Genomic DNA, 6,050 nt, shown 5'->3' with positions numbered 1-6,050 from the left:
TTGCCTCCACACATAGAAAGTGTCACACCACCACCTACAGGGAGAACAAAGTCATACACCTTCCAGTTTTGGGTTTCCTCCAAATCAATTGCTCAAAAGAAAAACAAAGCACATAAAGAAGGTCATTAATTGTGGTGATGTTTTAATTAACTGACGTAAAACAGAAATGAATCAGCGTGGAAGATTTTCTTTTCATCTTTCCCCTGTTAAGCAATAAAATAATCACGTGCCACAGCTCAGAGTTCAGTGAACCTCCTGGACCTGCTGCAATCATGGGAAAGGGTGTGTGTGTCTCTGTGACAGCTGTATTAATGCACGCTGCACATCCCAACAGAGCCGCTCGCCAGTTTTCTGCTCTTCCAGATGAGTTATACTGTCAAAGGTCATTTCCACAAAAGGGCCAAAAAAGTCCTTCAATTTAATTTTAGTCCCTCGCTCCCTCGCTAGTTGAAAGAGCCGAGGAAACATTCAATGCGGCACTCGCAATCCTCGAGCCTAAAGACCTTCCTCCCGACATAACTCATAATAATAGCTATGTGTGTGTGACTGACTCGAGCTTTCAAACACACCCAGCGACTGAGATGCCACTCTTGGTATGTACGGTACATAACAACCCCTGGAGCAGTGATTGATGTCTCTTTCCCCTAATTAGCTTTATCTGCTCTTCAAGATTAGGTGGTGCTGTGTTTCAGGGACAGTGAATCACGCATCCCCACACCGGGGAAGATACACACATCTATTATGGGTTTAGGGACACTGACAGGAAGTTTTGAATGTCCTGGACAGAGAAAGAAGGACTGTAAGACACTTTAAGAGACTGTAAGATCATTATACGAACGGGCGGACATGGAAGAGGCAGGAACAGTCGTAAAAAGGCTCTGTGAAGATGAGCTCGGTGACTTGTTAAGCAAATATATCCACTGATGTGTCAAGAAAGGTGAACTGCATTTGTGTACATCACTGTGCAGTACATATACAGTGTATCTCCAAGAATATACTATGAATAAAGGCTTTTAACTGTGTCACTTGTCCTTTCTTTATTATTTATTGTACTTTATTGAGTCTTCTTTTTTTTTTTTTTTACTTGACTCACTGACGTTCTTTGCAAAACTATTTAGTTTCTTGTGTTTTTCTTCTCCTATTATTCTAATTTCATTATTATTCTTAATAAGAAAAAAGCTGCGGCCGTGCGCAAGTGCACAGCATGAGTTTGGGTGGAGGTCGGTGCAAAAGGCGGGGTGGGGATGGAGTGTGATGGGGGGGGGGATGAGGGGGAGGAGGAGGAGGAGGAGGAGGGGTGGTGTTACAGACACGCTTGTCTTTGATAGCTCAGGTGGTCATCACCTGAGGGGAAAGAGAGCGTTAATGGGCATTCTCAGCAGCAGACAAGCACAGGCTAGTGTTCCCTCTTCCTCGGCTGCCATAAACAGGGGGAAGTATGCATCATTAGATTAAGCGGAGGCTAACTACCGGCAGTCGGGCCCACTTTATATAGTACCACGGTGCACGGTGAGTCCAGCCTCCTCTAATTGACAGAAGTGGGCCTGAAAGCACAGTGGTGTCATTGGTCCGTGTGTGGAGTGGTTACAGAAAGATCTATTATCTTAGATCATGTTACGTGTCAACATTTTTTATTATCAGCAATTACACAAGGTACGATGACTGATCAGACCCGGAACATATTAATTACACTGTGAGAAAACATAAAGGCGGACAAGACCTCGGAAACAAATACGGCGTATTTAGAGAGTAAGCACCAACACAGATAAAATCACACTTAAAGGAACGTGTCTGACTTTTCACCAAGGTTTTAAAAAACAGAGTTGGGAAACATAGAAGGAGAAATGGAAGGAGAGGAATTCGCCTGAGAGGAGAATGAAGGAAGGTATGTGGGGCTGCCTGTCACTGCGAGGCTCCTGATAACTCAACCTAGGTGTCATCTTTTCCCACTTATTTTGGAGATATTGCATCATGTGTGTAACATTCAAACCTTTCCGATCACGACTGATCACAACGCAGCCGAAGAAGAGTCTGAACAAGTCCTTGAAACCGGTCTCCAGTCCGACCTATGAGGAGGAGGCCTGAAGGAAATGATCTAGGTTGGACATTCAGCCCTGAGGGCAGAAACAGAGGAAAGCGAGACTCATCCCTGCAGGAGTGTGAAGTGACCTCGGGCGAAACTGCTCTCCAAGGCTCCCTGGGTGGTTTTAAGATTTACTGGGGTCTTAATCACAGGTCGACACCTTGGCAACAGGCTCTTTGACCAATGGGAGGGAAGCCACGGATGATGCGCTACCTCGTTAACTGCCATTTTGACAGAACGTAATGCCAGACATCTTCGGCATGTGTGACTTTTGACACCACAAACGATGTTTTGTACTTTCTGGATGTGCCGTATTCACTCACTGAACACTTGGGCTACACCTGAAGAACTGTATATTGACAGTTTTTCTGCCTCAATAACATATTGACATTTTTAGTTGTGAGTGACATATCTCAACATTTGCAGGATGGGTTGCTATAAAAAAAATCCCAAGAACATTGGTTATCCTCCACTTTTTAGCTATATTTTCAATATGTTGGTTTCAAATCAAGGTGGTGAAACAGTCCATGAGGATCACACTGATCAATAAGTGACTTTGTTTCATCTGTAAATCGACTCATTTGGGCCTGATTCACCTCTTGCTCTCAATCCTTTGAGTTGAGATGTATATACTGTATATATATATAAAAAGGTCCTTCCTAATTTAAGTGGTGAAATTTCACAATATTGAGCAAATGAATTTGCAAGATGCAACAGGCACTGTGCTGCTTTCATGACTGTCTGCATACCAATGTGACCACAGTCTAACTATTACTCTCTTTATCTCTGCCCCCTCCGGCATCAGGGTAGAAAACCCTGTGTTCTCTTTCCAAAAAAAACTCTCCTCTTAAAGACCTCTGTGGGATATGTACATTTGTTTGTGTTTACCCCTACAGCAAAGTATCACCTATGACAGGTCTTTCATTTACAGAATGTGATACAGAGCTGAGAAAACCTGTGTTAAGACAAATCTTGAATGAGTAGAGATGAGCCTGTGCGGTATTGTTTGCTGTTGCACTCAAAACAACCTTCTCACTCGGCTGTGTTGTCTCGCAAGCCACCAAGTCCTTGGAGTTTTTCCTTAGAAAGACTGATGCCCGTGTGTTTGTCTGGCCTAACTCCTGCTGTACGTTTCATTCTGACTGACGGCTGCTCAATATCCTTATTCACAAACACAAGCAGCAATCAGCATAAATCATGTCATTCACTGCGCTTTATACGCTTCAAGAGTTATTTTTTTAACGACAGGTTGATTTGTTGTTATTTCTGTCTAATTGTCTAACTTGTCACTGATGCACACGCTTATGACTCACAAGCAACACGCCCACATAATGGTCTTGTTGCAGTGGGAAATTTCCCTAACTCTTCACAATAACTCGCGGGTAGTGGGGAGAACCGCGCAGATGTCCGTTGGCACTCTGGGCCTCTGGGATGTTTCCAGATTCACTGTGCGACGAACGGCTTCACCTGTCATGTAGAAGTTTTTCCATCTGAAAAGGAAAAAGCTTCAAAGTGCCAGTGGAAATTTGCATTGTGTTGAAACTGTCACTGCAGAGGTATGGCAGAGAATGCTGCCAGACATAGAGCAGACAGTGATATCAGCTCTGTGTCTGTACTCTTGAAAATAGGCCATGGGATGATGTAAATGTTAAACCCATTATTGTCATCATTACCTCCTCACTACACTGATCAGGCGTATCATTATGACCACCTTCTTAATATTGTGTAGGTCTCTCTTGTGCCTCCAGAACAGTTGTGACTCGTCAGAGAATGGACGTGGGTCTTCTAAAGGTGTCCTGTGGTGTCTGGTAACAAGGTATTGCTAGTGGGTCCTATGGGTTGAGACCAAGAGCCTCTGTGGATCAGGCCTCCCCACAGATAGTTGATCAGTTCGGGATCTAGGTAACACCAGGTGCTGTTTTTAATGTTTTTGTGTCCCCTGCTGGGGTGGCTGCATTGCTATGGGGTGGGGGTGCCTAGTCTGGGCTCTAGGTGAGTGGTATATATCCAAGTATCATCCACTCAAATGCCAGGTCCAACCTAGCAACCCAGTAGGACATTTCATTGTCACAAGACATCTGTGTCTGTCAGTGTATAACACATACAAAATGATGTCTGATTGGCATATTACATTAAACCTTTGACCTGATCTAGCTGCAATACTTTGAAATTGAACCTTGGCTCCTCTGTACAGCATCACCTGAGATTGCAGGCGGAACATATGAACATCCTAAGGATAAATTAGCTTTTTATGCATCTATTCCACAAAAATGCCAGATATAAAATTCCTGCTGAGAAAAATGAGGCCTCAGTAACTCAGTTAGCAGAAATATCTTCTAGTACACTGTCAACCAGCCTTTGAACTCTTGACTACACATCTGTGCAAAATTCAATCACTTGCAAGATGTTTGAGGGTGGTCATGCATGTGTACCGCTCGTTTCAGATCCCTTAGTGGGTCTCAAGCTCTTCTCATCAAAAGTTCATGAGGTCAGAGAACACGATTCCAAAACACCTTTCTTCTTCATCTTTGCGTTTATGAAGACTAGCAAACTGAACTTTTGGCCTTTTTCAGACCTAGTGTTAACGTGCATCCCAAGCTTTCAAATCACAAGTAGGAAGCTTTGAATGTAAATGTGAATGGCTTTGAGATAAAATGCTCTGATCCACGTTGAAGGTGGTCTCCAGTGCACTGACCCAAACACAGGACATGACAGGATTCAGGAGCAGGAAACAAAAGAACGTTGATAAAACTACAGAAAATCCAGATTAAAAAGCATCACAAGGTAGTCAAGAAAAATTAAAAGCTCAAATAAAAAACATGGTGAAAACAGGCCAAAATACTACTAAATAACACCAGGAAATAACAGGTTAATCCCCAGGCAACCTGACAAAGAGAAACACAGGACGCTGTACATGTACATGGGTTTAGAGGTAAGACACAGGTGAAATTAATGAGAGAGGAACACACAAGGAGAAACCAATCCTACAATCAGAGGGAAAACACAGACAGGAAGTAAGACAGGACAAGGAACAACAAGGAAGAAGCTTTCAAAATAAAAACCAGGAAACACAAGAAACCCAAACAGGGTTACAGAAAATATTTTAAAAGATATTTAAAGCTATCACATCAAAAAGTCCTCAACACTGCACAAGGAGAAGAACAGAGTAACTATTATAACTACCATAAAGTATGGAGAGTCTTAACAAACTAAACAAATGATTCTTAGAAGTATACAGTGATAATGTGAGTAAGTGAATGAGATGCATCATAAGAATGCGTGAACAATGTTGTTCCTGGACATTTTCCTTCCTGGCATACCTTGCATGCAGGTCACATTTGTGCAATCTTTCTGATTGCAGATGCATGCACTTAGACAACAACAACTGAAGGTCTCCTGCATTTTATATGCCAGGGCAACTCACCCTGGAGAAATAGTCAGTTTTCAGTTGAAATTTCCTAATACACTTAAACTGGAACTCTGGAGTTCAAATTCATCAATTAAAGCTTTTTTAGTGTAGACATGCACATCCATCTGGCGTGAAGAAAAAGGATTGCACATTGTCTGTTTTAACACATCCCCTTTTCTAAAAAAGCACATTTTAAATGTAAAATTTAAGGCTGAACTGTTGAACTAGTGCTGTATTTATAAATGCATAAACACCATGGACTCTGAGGTTTTTGTAATTTTGACTGTGCACATTCACATTTCACCTAAACTTGGACAGGTTTTGTAATTTGTAGATACATCTGCACCAACCTCTCAGTGTTCAATATTCAGAAGCTCTGACGCACGTCTCTATTTGCTGCCCCTCACTTTTTATATCTCAAACGCCTGACACACAAACTACGTGTGTACTTTCTCACAACTTTGGGAAGTCACCTGACACAGTTGGCCTTAAAGTCAAAAACGAAGATGAAGCCTTTCTCATCCTTCAAGCTACCGCCTGCTCAGGGCCCAAGAACAC

This window comes from Mugil cephalus, chromosome 1 (genome assembly GCF_022458985.1).
Source record: "Mugil cephalus isolate CIBA_MC_2020 chromosome 1, CIBA_Mcephalus_1.1, whole genome shotgun sequence".
Lineage (NCBI taxonomy): Eukaryota > Metazoa > Chordata > Actinopteri > Mugiliformes > Mugilidae > Mugil > Mugil cephalus.
The sequence above is the reverse complement of the archived record's forward strand: the minus strand, read 5'-3'. Positions refer to the sequence as shown.